The sequence below is a fragment of the Sciurus carolinensis genome, chromosome 2, assembly GCF_902686445.1.
Source record: "Sciurus carolinensis chromosome 2, mSciCar1.2, whole genome shotgun sequence".
Taxonomy (NCBI): domain Eukaryota; kingdom Metazoa; phylum Chordata; class Mammalia; order Rodentia; family Sciuridae; genus Sciurus; species Sciurus carolinensis.
The window spans coordinates 71,251,408-71,265,859 of record NC_062214.1 but is presented as its reverse complement, the minus strand read 5'-3'; the positions used below and the strand labels follow the sequence as shown (position 1 = coordinate 71,265,859).

The 14,452-nt window shown below is 40.2% G+C and overlaps 1 protein-coding gene across 4 annotated transcripts in view; it reads left to right on the top strand.

The window, feature by feature from the left end:
* Window positions 1-4,252: 4,252 nt before the first annotated feature.
* Otud7a (OTU deubiquitinase 7A) overlaps window positions 4,253-14,452 on the top strand; it is a 341,701-nt gene continuing 331,501 nt past the window's right edge. For 3 of the 4 annotated variants that reach the window (XM_047540192.1, XM_047540188.1, XM_047540189.1), the window contains exon 1: window positions 4,253-4,443. The gene's annotated coding sequence lies outside the window, so the exon portion shown is untranslated. The other variant, XM_047540191.1, reaches the window with a different exon arrangement.

Genomic DNA, 14,452 nt, shown 5'->3' with positions numbered 1-14,452 from the left:
TGACCACATTACAGGCTATATACACACTTAATAAAACTAAAGAAAAATATAGATCCTAAAGTATGCTCTCAGAACACAATGGAGTTAATGTAGAAACCAAGAACAGAAGATAACTAGAAAATCCCAAATTATTGGAAATGAAACAGTACATTTCCGAGTAACAATGGGTGAAAGGACAGTCTCAAAAATAATAAAAAAATATATTGAACTAAATGAAAATGAAAATATACCATCAAAATTTGTGGTATTAAACAAAAACTTGAAAGGAAACAGCATTAAATTCACATATCAGAAAATAAAAAAACACAATATCACCTAGGATATTAGAGGAAAAAGAGCAATTTAAACCTAAAACAAGAAGAAATCATTAAAAACAGAAGACAATAGAAAAAATCAAAAGCTGGTTCCTTGAAAAGATCATTTAATTTGATAAAATTATATCCAGGCTAACCAAGAAAAACAGACAGGTTACCAATGTTAGAAATGAAAGTGGAGTTTACCCTGTGGATTTTGTAGACATTTAAAGAATAATAAAAGATTATTTGAAAAAGTCTATACTTACACATTTGAATATTTAGTTGAAATCAACCATTCCATAAAAGACACAGATACCAAAATGCACATGAGAACAAATAGATAACTCTATTCTGATCATAAAATTGAATCAATAATTAATGCCACTCTAAAAAATCACAAGACTCAGATGATTTCACTAGCAAATTGTACCAAATATTTAAGGAAGAAATGTTGTCATTTATTTACAACCTCTTATAGAAAATAGAAGCAGAGAACATTTTAATTCATTCTATCACGCCAGCATTATCTGGAAACGAGACAAGAAAAAATTAGAAAACAGGAGAAGTATACATTATTTCTCATGAATAAAAATAGCCCTTAGAATGTTAGCAAACTAAATGCAACAATGTATAACCAGTTATAAACCACAAGTAGGATTTATATACACAAATCTGATCAAGCATTTGAAAATTAATCAACGCAGTTAGCAAAATAAAAATCATACAATCATATCAATAGATGCAGAAAAAATATGATAAAATCCAAAATTCATTCATGATAGAAACTCTCAGCAAAATAGAAAGAAATAAAGGAGAACTTCTTCAACTTGATCAAATAAATTGCAAAAACCCTGCAGATACACAATACTTAGTGGTAAGAAATTGGATGCTTCCTGCTAAAGTTAAGAAGACAAGGCTCTTCTCTTATACCATTTCTGTTCTACATCATAACAGAAGTTCTAATTAGTGCAGTAAAACAAGAAAAAGAAATAAAATCAACATTGTTTGTGAAGGGAAAAATAAAACTCTCTCTATTAGAAGACAGCAAATATTACATGCTTTGTGGATAAACCACAAAAACAATCCTGGAATTGGTAAGCAGGTATAACAAGGTTATAAGATTCAAGATTAATAAACAAAAATCAACTGTGTCCCTATATTCCAGGAATGAAAAATTGAAACTTAAAATAAAGAATACCATTTACAACACCCAAAGGCACAAAGTATTTATAGGACTTACACAGAAAACTATGAAACATTGCTGGAAAAATCAAGGATGATTGAAATGACTGGAGATATATTTCCTATTCATGGATAGGAGTACTCAATCATTAAGATGTCAAATCTTTCAAACTCAATGTACAGATTCAACAGAATTTGAATCCATATCCCAGAAAGCTATTTTGTAGATATGTATAAAGTCATACTAAAATTTAAGTGAAAAAGCAAAAGACTAGAGCAGTCAATATAATACTGAAAAGGAAGAACAAAGTTGAAAAGCTGACACTATTCAACTGTAAGATGTACTATAAGCTGCAGTAATCAAGACAGTATGGTATAATAATCAAAGAATACATACACTTACATAGAGAGAATCCAGAAATAGACTTGCCAGATATAGTCAATTGATCTTGGGAAAAGAGCAAGGGCAATTCAATAGAGAAATGGTAGGGTTTTGTTTTTGTTTTTCAACAAGCAATATTAAACTAAGTGACTTCCACATACCACATACAAATAAGAGAGAGGAAGAAGTAGAAGAAGAAGGAGGAAGAGAAGGAGGAGAAAATGAAGGAGGAGGAGGAGGAGGAGGAGGAGGAGGAGGAGGAGGAGGAGGAGGAAAGGAGGGGATGAAAAACAGAGAACTTCCTTGTACTCTTCACAAAAACTAAGTGAAAATGGATCACAAATGTTAAACTACAAAATTCTAGAAGAAAACATAGAATTAATTATATGTGACTCTAGTTTGGGTGATGTTTTTATATACAAATACCAAAAGTGTGATTCATGAAAGAAAAAAATGTTAAGTTAGATTTCATTAAAATAAAAGACTTCTGCTTTGCAGAAGACACTTAAAAAATTAAGACAAACCTTATACTGGAAGAAAATATTTTAAAGCACATATATTTGTATACTCCTATATAAAATATATACAGGACTCTTGAAACTCAACAGCAAGAAAACAACAACCCAATTAGAAAGAAGCAAAATACATGAACTTCACAGATGGCAAATACACAAATGAAAAGATTCTCAACATTGTTTCTCACCAGGAAATCACAAAGGAAATAATAATGATGTAACACTGCAAGTCTATGAGAATGCCACATACATGACATTATATACATTTTACATATGCACATATGCTCACACACAGTAACTAACTTACTGATAATTCAACTTATGATTTTTATTTTTTATTTATAATGGCATAAGGAATGTGCATTCAGTAGAAACAGTACTTTGAATTTTGAATTTTTATCTTTATATAACTCTTCTTACAATGCTGGTCTACAGAAGTCTCAGCTGTCAGCCAAATCACAAAGGTAAACACCTTATATTTTGTAGTGCACTGTGTTGCTAAGCCACTGAACTGCAGGTTAGAGGTTTTAAATACAGTTTGGACTTAAGATATTTTCAATTTACAATGGGTTTATCTAGGCATAACCCCGTTGTAAATCCAGCAGCATCTCTGCGTGCACATTGGTCCAACTAACTTGAAACTTTTGTCCGTACAAAACCCTGCATGCGAATGTTTGTAAAATTTCTATTCACACTGGACAAAAACCTAGAACCAACCAAATATCCTTCAGGGAGTGACTAGATTAAATGTGGTACAAATAATCAGTACTCGACTATATAAAGAACTATTGACACCTACGACCAAATGAATCTCAAAAGCAAAATGGTGAAGTTTCCTTAATGTTACGTATTGAATAATTCCATGTACATGAATTCTCACAAAGAGAAAACCATAACCATGGAGAACATGCCAGGGGTTTCCAGAGGTTAGGACTTGGGGGACAGGGTGGCTATAAAAGGACAGTATTAGCGTGTTCTTTGGGTCATGTATTCTGATTGTGCTGCTGATTACATGAATCCAAGCAATTGTTTAAAATCACAGGTTTTTAAATCAAAAAAGCCAATTTTTCTGAATATTAATTAAAAACCCAAATTGCTAAACATTATCAAACATAACGTTCAAGGCCAAGGATAAAGCCCTAAACCTGTAAAATAACGTTTGTTAAGAAATGCATCAGGATTGTATTAATTACCTTCAATATAATCTTACTTGGAATAGGGGGCGCAGTTACCCGAGAGGACTGATGTGAGAGCGGGCAGAGAGCAAAGTGCAGGAGTTGGCTTTTGCTAGGGGAACCAACTTAAGTGGTGCCATGAAAAAGTACTAAGGAGCAAAGAAATGGGGAGGTTGGGGGGAGTCAGAGAACCCGGTGCGGAGACAAAAGGACCACGGTCGGATTAGCCTTGATAATTTGAACACCGAGCAGGGCGTGGAAGTGGAGCGGAGACAGGATAGATGGGAGAAAGTTTGGGATGCTTAGAAAAAGCGAATCGGTGCTTAGGAAGAGAGGTAGAAGCACAGTCAAGAGACCGATAGAAAAAGTAAGCTAGGCAAGCAGCGTTTCCTGCAGTACGGGCTGTTAGGACGCGAGGGTCAAGCGTGAGAGCCTAGCAGCAAGTAGAAGGGGCACTGGAGTCCTCCGAGGATTCAGAGCCCCTACGCTTGTCGTGATGGCGAGCACGCGCGTCAAGGCCGGCTCCACGCGGCGGGGGCGGGGTGCGGCGCAGCGCGCGCGCACGTTCGCGCTTGGTGGGGGCGGGGCGCAGCTGCGACCGGTGACGTCAGGGGGAGGGCGCGCGCCGGGTGGCTGCGGGCGGAGCTGGGAGGCGGGCGCTGCGCGCGGCCTCGGGCGGAGCGGAGGGGCGCGAGGGGCGGAGCAGAGCGCGGGAGGAGGCGGGGGAGGAGAGGCCCCCGGGACCGCGAGCAGCAGCTGGGGAGGGGGCCGCGGAGCCCTAGCGCGAGCAAAACAGCTGATCTGGTTTTCCTTTAAAGCAAGAGAAAATGGAAGTCGGGTAGAGGCGACTGCGGCGCTGCAGGCTGGCCGAGCGGAGCAGCGCGGCGCGGCAGGTGAGACGGCGCTGGCCGCGGTGCTGCCGGCTGGCGGCGGGGCCGGGCCCGCAGACTAGGCAGGTGCGCTGTCCGCGCGCCGGCGCGGGATCCCTCCTGGGCTCCGCGGTGAACCAGGTGGGCTCTGAGGCCGGGTGGTCGCGGGGCCAGAGTGTGGGACGCTGGGGGCGCGGGCCCCGCGCTGGGTTTCCCAACGCGTCTGCATTGCGGGCTCGGCTCTGGACCCCGTGGACGCCGTGGCCACCCGCTCCGGCCCGGCGCCGCTCGTGTCTCTCGGGCAGGGCGCGGCGCTCCCACTGGGTCGGGACTGCTCTCTTCTCACGGCCCTTTCACCTTCTGCACTGGAACGTGATGACAGGCTTGGGCGGACTGACCCCTCTGTCCGTGTGGACGCGTCGGGGGTCCTGCGGCGCCGATTGACTCTCCAGCAGGGCCGGGCCAGAACAGCGCGAGGCCGCTAGTCCGGCACCTGGGCTGTGGTTGTGTGGGCTACCGCGGCCCCGCGCACCGCTTACTCGCTGTCTTCTAGCTGGACAGCAGTCGAACCATTGATGCAGTTTGTCTGTGAACCCGGAGGCCTTCCCTAGTATCTCCTCACTGGAGGGGGAAAAAATGCATCTGCTGTGCTTTAAGTGCTCCTTTAAATTTGGGAGATGTCAGTGATGTCATCATTAACTAAAACTTTCCTTCATTGGACACAACCGCTCAAGTGTACCCTCCTCCTGCTTGGTGCAAGCTATTGCAGCCTTTTGGGATCTTTGTGCAATAAAGCGGATTTGCCAGTTTTCTTAACTCAAAACCTCACAGTTTTTATTTTTATCTATTGGCTTGAAAATTAATAGATTTAGATGACTGAACGGAAACTTGTTAGATTCCAAGAGATCTGCAAATCACTTCCTCCACAGCACACAGATATAGGAGAAAGTCATGTATGACAGTACATGCTTGTGCTTGCCTTATTTTTGTAAATGGAAGTGAGCTATGAGAGGAACAATTTAAAAAGATATTCTGTTTAATGAGACAGATGATGTGTCCAGGTAAAGGTGCACAGTGGGGCCTAAATCTTTTCAGGCCTCGATTGCTTCAGGAAATTCTGCAGATCTTCTCCATCACTGCCTTCCAGGGTGTGCCTGGAAAAGAACTGCCCTAGGGCAAGGGGTGCCAGCCTCACTAGGGTCCTCCCAGCAGCTGTGTGTTCCAGCAGGCTCCAAACCTTGTCTATATCCAGAGAGGGCCCAGGGAGTGCAGACACTGGAGATGTGTATGGCACACTAAGTTCTGGGAAAATTCCTCCCTAAATGCCAGTAATACACCTAGGGCACAACTCTTATGGGAATAAAAGTAAGCAAGTTCCCAGGGCAATCTAAACATCTACTTAAGATAATTGTATCAAAAGGATATCCAATAAGGAACAAAAGTATTGATATTTTTGTATTTAATAATTAATGGCAACTCCTAATTGGTTAAAATAAGGATGGCTTAAAATATTAGTGTGCTCATATTGAGTTTGCAAGGAATTTAATATCATATGCCACATATGCACAAAAAAGTTTGAAGCTTTTCACAAATGTGAAGCTTTTGAACCCTGGATTGGTGTGTAGGGTGGGGGTGGAGGGCTCTGAAAGCAGTGGTTTACTTTAGGCCCTAGGTATTTGCAGTGACAGTGGATGGAAATTGTTGCTTTCTTGCCAGATGCAAGTCTCACCTAGGTCTGGATCCTGAGTGGCAGGTGTCTCCTTAGTAATTCCTAAGGTCTTCAACCCTAGTAGAGGAGGAGAGGTGAACCTTCTTCTGAGTGAGCACCTTTATGCCTGTGTGAGGGTCTTTCTAAGCCTTGTAGTGGAACTGGTCCCAAATACACTGCTTTTCCATAGTTTTTCTCCTACTGCACATAGTTGCTTTAGAACTTGAGCTCTTAAGACTGAGATTCTTCTGTAATTAGTGTCCTCAATTTTAAGAAGAGTGATTTGTAGGACTCTGGACAGTGAACTCTTAAAAACTTGAGTCTGTGAAATGAGTGTGACCCATGTATTCATTTTTTCCCCACCTGTAGACCTGTGAAAATATTCACCATAAGGCTTTGTATTTAATTCACTGTAGTATTTGTGAAAATTCAAATATGTTTCTACCTAATTTTTAGTTACTTATTTCCTAAAACATTTTTAAAAAATCATTAGAAAGCCTCTTCATCTTCCTTTCATGTTTAGAGTGCCATGTATTCCATTTCTAAGGTGCTAATAGTCTTGCCTTTTTTCTCTGCCATTCCCTCTGGATCTTAAGGTCATTTATCCATGTTTTAGGCCCACAAAATAAAGACTGAGTCAGCTCCTGCCAGGCCAGCAGGGGGCATGCTAAACATGACTTGGAGGGTCTCTACCCAGCCGCCTGGGGAGAGGATTGCTGGGGAGTTGATGGGAGGGAGGTTCATGTGTGTGCACAGGTTTGTGCGTTTTTGTGTATGTCTATGTATACTGTACCCTCTCAATTTCCCCCTCTCCTGCTGTCTGCACAAGGGATGGACACTGAAGGGTAGGCGGTGGGGAGTTGGGGGGGTCACATTCTTGAATTAATAGAGGTTGGGCATCCAGAATGTGAGCCTCCTTCTATCAGACAGAGAGATTCCTTTAATAATAGCTCCATGTTTTTGGAGAGTGGCTGTTGATTCCTATCCCAAGTTATGATAGTTCCCTTTTACATGTAAACTCCGAAGAACCTTAGGAGGAGAGAAGAGACTTTGGTTTTAGTAACACAACCAGATTGTGATAATCTGAGTCTGAGAATACAGTACCTTCTCAGACTGTGAAGGCAAAAATGTTGTCTTGGAGAGGAGAGAATTTTCCTTAGGGAACTGCAGGCCTGCATTCTGGTGACGGCACAGGCGTGCCAACCAGGGTAACCTGTGGAAATGCCTCCCCCTTTAAAGTTTGCCCTTGGTTTTTACTCCTAAGTGACTTAAACTATGGACCCTTGAGTTGTGGTACTTCCCAGGGGGCCCTACTCATCCTCTTTGACCTCAGGATTTCTCTTATGGAAAAAATCAAATGTTTAATTGATGGACCTTTATTCCCCCCCAAGAAACTGATAACAGAAGAAAAGAGGCAACTGGCCTTTTCATTTAAATGTGCTTAATCTGACTATAAGTGTGTGTTCAGACTTTTTCTTGTAGGGACTGAGCTCAGAGAGACCAGTTCTTGCTTGAGAGTCACCTTAGCGAGCTGCTGTGGCCATCTTTCACAGCTTAGATGATTATCGCAGTCTGGTTGTGTTACTAAGATCAAATACTCTTCTCCTGAGGTTCTTCCTGGAACCCACATGTTAAAGGAAACTATCACATCTTGAGAGGAAAGAAGTTTAATAGAGGGCCTGCTAGAGAACTATCCAGACTAGGTATTTCCTTATGCTTCTTATTCCTTTGAAACTGCCTGAAAAAAAAATTATTGATTTCAAGGGGCAAATGGGAAAAATATGTTTTTCAGTTTTGTGCTGAATGAGTTTTGTCACTTTGAATACTGTAAATGGCTATTGGGGAAGTGCTATTAGATATAAAAACAGACATCATCAAATCCCTTTACTAACTGCCCATCACTGAGGGTGACCACAGAATATCCTACTCAGAGTAAACCCTGAAGTCCATAGGCATTTAAGTGGAAATAAAACATACATGTCCATTTTATGATATATTTAATTTGAAAATTAAATATTTAATTTGAGCCTTGAGAGGAGAAATTTGCTATTGGTAGACTGCTGAATCCCCCAGGAAATTTGTGTGTCATACCAAGGATAATATGGTCTTAACATGGATGTGACAGAACAGTGCAGAACAGAACCTTTATCACACTTTTGGGATGGAGTTCTTTATCATTCATGGTAATAGTCAGGAGAAGTGAGTTAAAATTAAGTCTTTAAAATGCTGAAATCCAGGGAAAGGCTGGATAGTCTTTTTACTTGCCTGTGTTATGGAGATGTGTTTAGCTGACTGACTTTCACGCAGCATATCTGGACTGGCAGTGGAGATAAACTTAGGATTGGGAGGTGTGAAGTCATGGCCTGGCCATACTTCAGTTTCCTTGTAGCAAAGAAAAGAGTTAGCTCGGCATGTCTCCAAGGTCTTATCTAGTAAAATCCTCTTATTCCCCAAACACCAGTCCTTGCTATTACATTTTTCTGCTACATGCTGTTTAATATTCTGAGGATATGAAATATTCTGAGAAGACAAATATACATTAATGCTAATGCAAGTTTTATATACATCTCTCTTAGTTTAAGCAAATAAATCTAAAGTAAACTCATAGGTTTAAAGGCTTTTGAGTTTTTCTTCCCAAAGATATATTTTCTGTTTCAGCATAGTTTGTTCTTACCTGGTTTTCCTTACAAATATGATGGAAATTTGATGTCTGAATGAATATACATGAATGAGATGCTAGACTGATATATGAAATATAAAGTTAGACCTTTGCAGCTCGTTTCCTTGTCTGTTCAGAATCTTTTAATTCTGTTAACTTACTGAAGCATTTCATGTGCTGCTGGACCACACACCAGTCCTATGTGAGATTAGATTCAGTTTCTCAGTTACTGAAACAAGCATTTAGGAACTTACTCGAGAGAGGAGGTGGCTGTGTGAAGTGGCAACAGACATCTGTCCCTGCCAGGTTGAGCTTATTGCTATCTCTGAGAAGACCCTGGTTCTGCTGCACCCAGAGCTGACATAACCATCCCAGAATAATTTGCCCAACTCATCTCTGAGCTTGTGTTTTAGGAATTGCCTACTGCAGACTCTGCTGGTTCTTGCATCAAGCTCAGGCCTGGCCTGGCATGTCTTATGCAGAAGACACTACTCTGTGGCATTTTGTCCCTGATGTGACATGCCCTTCTCCCCTAGGCTCCTCTACTTCCACCCCTGAAGCTGATGCAATATTCTTTATTTTGGGAGTTCACATAGCTAACCATGACTACAATCCATTTCCCTGTGATTCCTTTAATGATTTGAGACTTGAAAACAATGTGTATTTGTCTTGGTTTGTTTTCTGTTGCTGTAATGAAATATCCAAACCTGGGTAATTTGTGTTTTGAGAAAAGGTTTATTTATTTTATAGTTTGGGGGGCTGAAAGCCCAAATTGGGTAGCCCACCTGTTCAAGTTCTGGTGAAGGCCCCCTTGCTGTATCACAAATATGGCAGAAGGGGCAAATGAGTGGGGTAACCTCTCTTTATAACAACCTGCTCTCTCAAGAGCTAACTCACTCCCTGAGATCCACATTAATCTTTTCTGAAGGTAGCATTCCCAGTGATCTACTTACCTCTGACCTTGCACAAAGCCCCCACCTCTTACAGGTTCTACAACCTTAGTACCACCAAGCTGAGAACAAAGCCTGTGAACCTTTAAGCCATTTTCTAACCATAGCAATGTTATTGAAGTATGGTCACCACAATTGAATGTATAATTTTTTCACATCTTAAAAAATATCATTCAACATAACAACATACATAGGTAACTTTGTTTTTAAATGTATGAACTGGGATATTTGTTTTGCCTGTCTTTTAAATAATATCATTTACTCTCTTGGAAAAATCATCATTGAACAGTAAAAATACATGGGATAAACAGTTGGTTGACTTGGACTTGGTCCTAAATTAAGTGACTTTGGGTGCGGTCCCAGTTGACCCCAAGGACAGAATATCTCTCTGTCCTTTGTGCAGGTTCTGGGGTGGAGCAGGTGAATTTGCATATGCAGAGACTTCTTAAATTCTAAAGATTGATCAGTCATTCCAACAAAAGGAATTGGAAACAGGACAGAATATGCCTGTCTCTCACTAGCCAAGTTCCTCTCCTTCTCAGTTGATGTAGTTGCAGCGTGCACTTGTAACTCAAGGCTTTGTTTGGATGGGCTTTCTTTGACTATTTTCATGTAGTAGAAGGAGGAGGCATGGATAAAAAAAATAGAGGACCTTCTATGGCTTAGCTATTCTTGTAGATAATTTAGAGTTGTTAGCTCTATTAATGCTAAATGAAGTTCTTCTAAATTAGATTCACTAGATGGTGAGTGCACTGGGATTCCAGCTGTGTCTCCTACATTTTGGATGCTGTGGGGCATGTGGATAGTAAGTCCCCAAATGGCTTATTGATTGAACATAATTTCCTATCCTTAAAATTGATTCATGATTTGTCCTTTGTATGAAAAACTATGAGGTGAGTGAGGGGAGGAAAGAGAACTACATTCTAAGAGGAGTCCTGCAAGGAGATGCCAGGAGGGGTATCATGTTAGTGGACAGTGGTGACTTGAGGTCCTGCCTGTGAGAGTGGTTTTGTATTTTCCTGTGAAGGTGGTAGGTTGCCAGACCAAGGTCTGTGCCACTGCCTCCAACCTGAGCAGGTTTCTTTGTAGGGCCTGCTTCTGTACCCAGAGCAATTTTTGGGGCTTTGTGACCACACGGCATCTCTCAATGTTGGCTTGACTGAGGAAGAGCAGAGGTCTCTGTGCCATCTCTGGGATGACATGGGTCCAGGAGGAAGATTGCAGATCTTTTCCAAGTGCTATTGCTTGTTAGGTTTAGTGGAACCTCTGTACTGTTTAACGTGGCACAATGGATCTGCAGTTAGGGGATGGGCAAATTGAAAGGCCAGACTGAATCTCTTGAAAACACATGTTTTGGAATTACAGAATGAGTTGCGGTTTGTGCCCATATCTCTTGATTTTTCCATTTGTAAAGTCTGACTTGTATGAGGTGCTATTTATGACCTTAGGTCTCAGGCCCATTGGTTCTAAGTACCCACTTGACTCTGGGTTAACGAATAAGGCATATTCTCTTGGCCTGGGCACCTCTCCAGGGTCATCTACCTTCAACAGATGAGATCAACAGTTTCCTAGGATTTATTCTACCAAAGTTGATATCCCATTTATGATCTGGTAGACAGTCTCTTCGGAAGTGCATTCTCACAAAGGGGGCTTAAGATTTCAGGTGCCCTGGGGAAGAATGGATACAAGCAAGTCATCCCACAGATAAGCATGTAGACTTTATTGGAAGAATACCAGTGTATTTTTGCATTTACATTAAATTCCCTCCATGTCCATGAAATACTGACAGGAGGACCTGGTCCTACCTAGGGGAAGACAGAGCTCCCACCTGGAGCTAGAAAGCTTTCTTCTTCTGGTTGGAGCTCCCACTTTGAGTATATTCTCTAGGTTTTTTTTTTTTTTATTGTAAACAAATGGGATACATGTTGTTTCTCTGTACATGGAGTCAAGGCATACCATTTGTGTAATTATAAATTTACATAGGGTAATGTTGTTTGATTCATTCTGTTATTTTTTTCTTCCCCCCACCCCTCCAACCCCTCTTTTCCCTCTATACAGTCCTTCCTCCCTCCATTCTTGCCACCCTCCTTAACCCTAACCCTAAACCTAAACCTAACCCTAATGCAAACCCCTCCCACCCCCCATTATATGTCATCATCTGCTTATCAGCGAGATCATTTGTCCTTTGTTTTTTTTGAGATTGGCTTATCTCACTTAGCATGATATTCTCCAATTTCATCCATTCTCCTGCAAATGCCATAATTTTATCATTCTTTATGGCTGAGTAATATTCCATTATATTTATATGCCACAGTTTCTTTATCCATTCATCAAGTGAAGGACATCTAGGTTGGTTCCACAATCTGGCTATGGTGAATTGAGCAGCAATGAACATTGATGTGGCTGTATCTCTGTAGTGTGCTGATTTTAAGTCCTTTGGGTATAGGCCAAGGAGTGGGATAGCTGGGTCAAATGGTGGTTCCATTCCAAGCTTTCTGAGGAATCTCCATACTGCTTTCCAGAGTGGCTGCACTAATTTGCAACCCCACCAGCAATGTATGAGTGTACCTTTTTCCCCAAATCCTCGCCAACACCTATTGTTGCTTTTGTTCTTGATAATCGCCATTCTAATTGGGGTGAGATGGAATCTTAGGGTAGTTTTGATTTGCATTTCTCTTATTACTAGAGATGTTGAACATTTTTTCATATATCTGTTGATTGCTTGTACATCTTCTTCTGTGAAGTGTATTCTCTAGGTCTTAATCTAACATGTCAAAAATGGAAAATATTCCATTCAACTCCATGATTCTGTATAAAATTAATTCCCTTGCTCTCCCCAAATGTTGACTAAGCAAAGGGAAATAATGCCATATTCATTGTCATGAGAGAACAAGTAGGAAAAATTAGGTGTCTCTTAAAAATATTTGTCTCCATGTCTGGGTTGAGGAGAATTTTAAGCATTTGAACGAATATTTATAATTGGTAATGAGTTATGTGGATACATTTGTCCCTCATGACTATTAGACCCATGAGGAGAAATCTGTGAATTAGCCCTTACCACATCTCTGAGGCACCTTGTTCAGAGCAGGCTTTCCATTCATGTTTGTTAAATGCATTTAATAGCCCTATGGGAATTAAAATTAGAAATTTAATTATTCTTTCTAGAATTGCTTAACTCCCATGAGTTCAGAAGTATTATAGTTGAGAATATTGCTAATATAAAATTTGAAACAGTTAAGAGTTTAGCTCTCAGTTCAGTGGCATGCCAAATTTTGTTCATTTGGGTTGTAAACAAGCAAAAACACAAAACTATTTACTAATTAGCCAGGATGGGATTTGCTTGTTATACAGCAGAGTGTATATTCTAAGAAAAGTTATGGTTTCATATTTTCCACTTCATATATCACAAACATCCGTTGCCATCTTAGGGGATATTAGCTACATCTGTTTGAATAAGGCAAATTGTTTCTCTATAGATTTTTAAAAATAAGATAAATTAGTTGACTGCCTTGAAAATATTAGTTAGAAAAGAGGCAATGGAAGGTCACATGAATGAGTCATATGTGAAACAATTCTTTAGGGAAGAAGAACATTCATAATGGAACAACACACAGACTTATAATTGATTTAAATGATTGATTACATTAACTTCTTGTATAGGTTGAATATCTCTTATCAGAAATGCTTGGGACCAGATGTATTTAGATTTTGAACTTTTTCTTTCAGATTTTGGAATATTTGGATATACATCATGAGCAATCTTGGTAAGGCAAAGCAAGTCTAAACACAAAATTCAGTTTCATGTACACCTTATTTATATAGCCTACATTATACAGTATTTTTAGTACACCAGTATTTTGACTGCCACCCATCATGTGAGGTCAGGTGTGTAATTTTCCATTTGTAAAGTCATGTCAGTAATCACATAGTTTCAGATTTTGGAATAATTTGTGGTTTCAGATTAAGGATTCTCAACCTGCGTTAAAAAATAATGTCAAAACCCTAAAACTCAAAATCTCCTCATGAGGGAAGAGCCTGCTGCCTGGCCCATCTCCCCTTTGGGTGCAGAGCTCAGAGCCAGAATCTGGAGCTGTCCTGCCTGTCTGAAGAGTCCAGGCTGGGAGTCTTCCGTTCACCATGGAAAATATATGGGTGCTTTAAAAATCCTGATGTCTGGGAATTACCCTCTGAAGTTGCAGCCTGGCACCGATCAAAACAAACAACAGCTCCTAATTAATTCTGAAGTTGAAAATTACTGACCTCAAGGAAGTTAAAAACGTAGGCAAAAGTGTTAAGGAGAAACTGGACGGATTAGGAGTTCCTCTTCCCTTCCTGAATATTATACTACAGGTGGTAAAGACAGGACATTGGTCTCCATAAGACAGGAAATTGGATGGCATCTGTAAATGAACCAGTAGAACATTCACTATTTGATCAAATGATGATTTTGTGTAATTTAACTGAGTATGTAGCTGGTGTACAAATGTCCACCTTTGAGAGATCTATTGTACAACATGATGACTATAGTTAGCAGCAATATTTTGCATGCTTGAAAATTGCTAAAAAGAGTAGATTTTATGTGTTATCACTACAAAAAATATATAAACTAATATTTATCTTAATTAGCTTAATTTAGCCATTTCACATTATATATGTACTTTAAAACATCAGGCTATATATCATATATGTATAATTTTTATTTTTGAAATACAAATA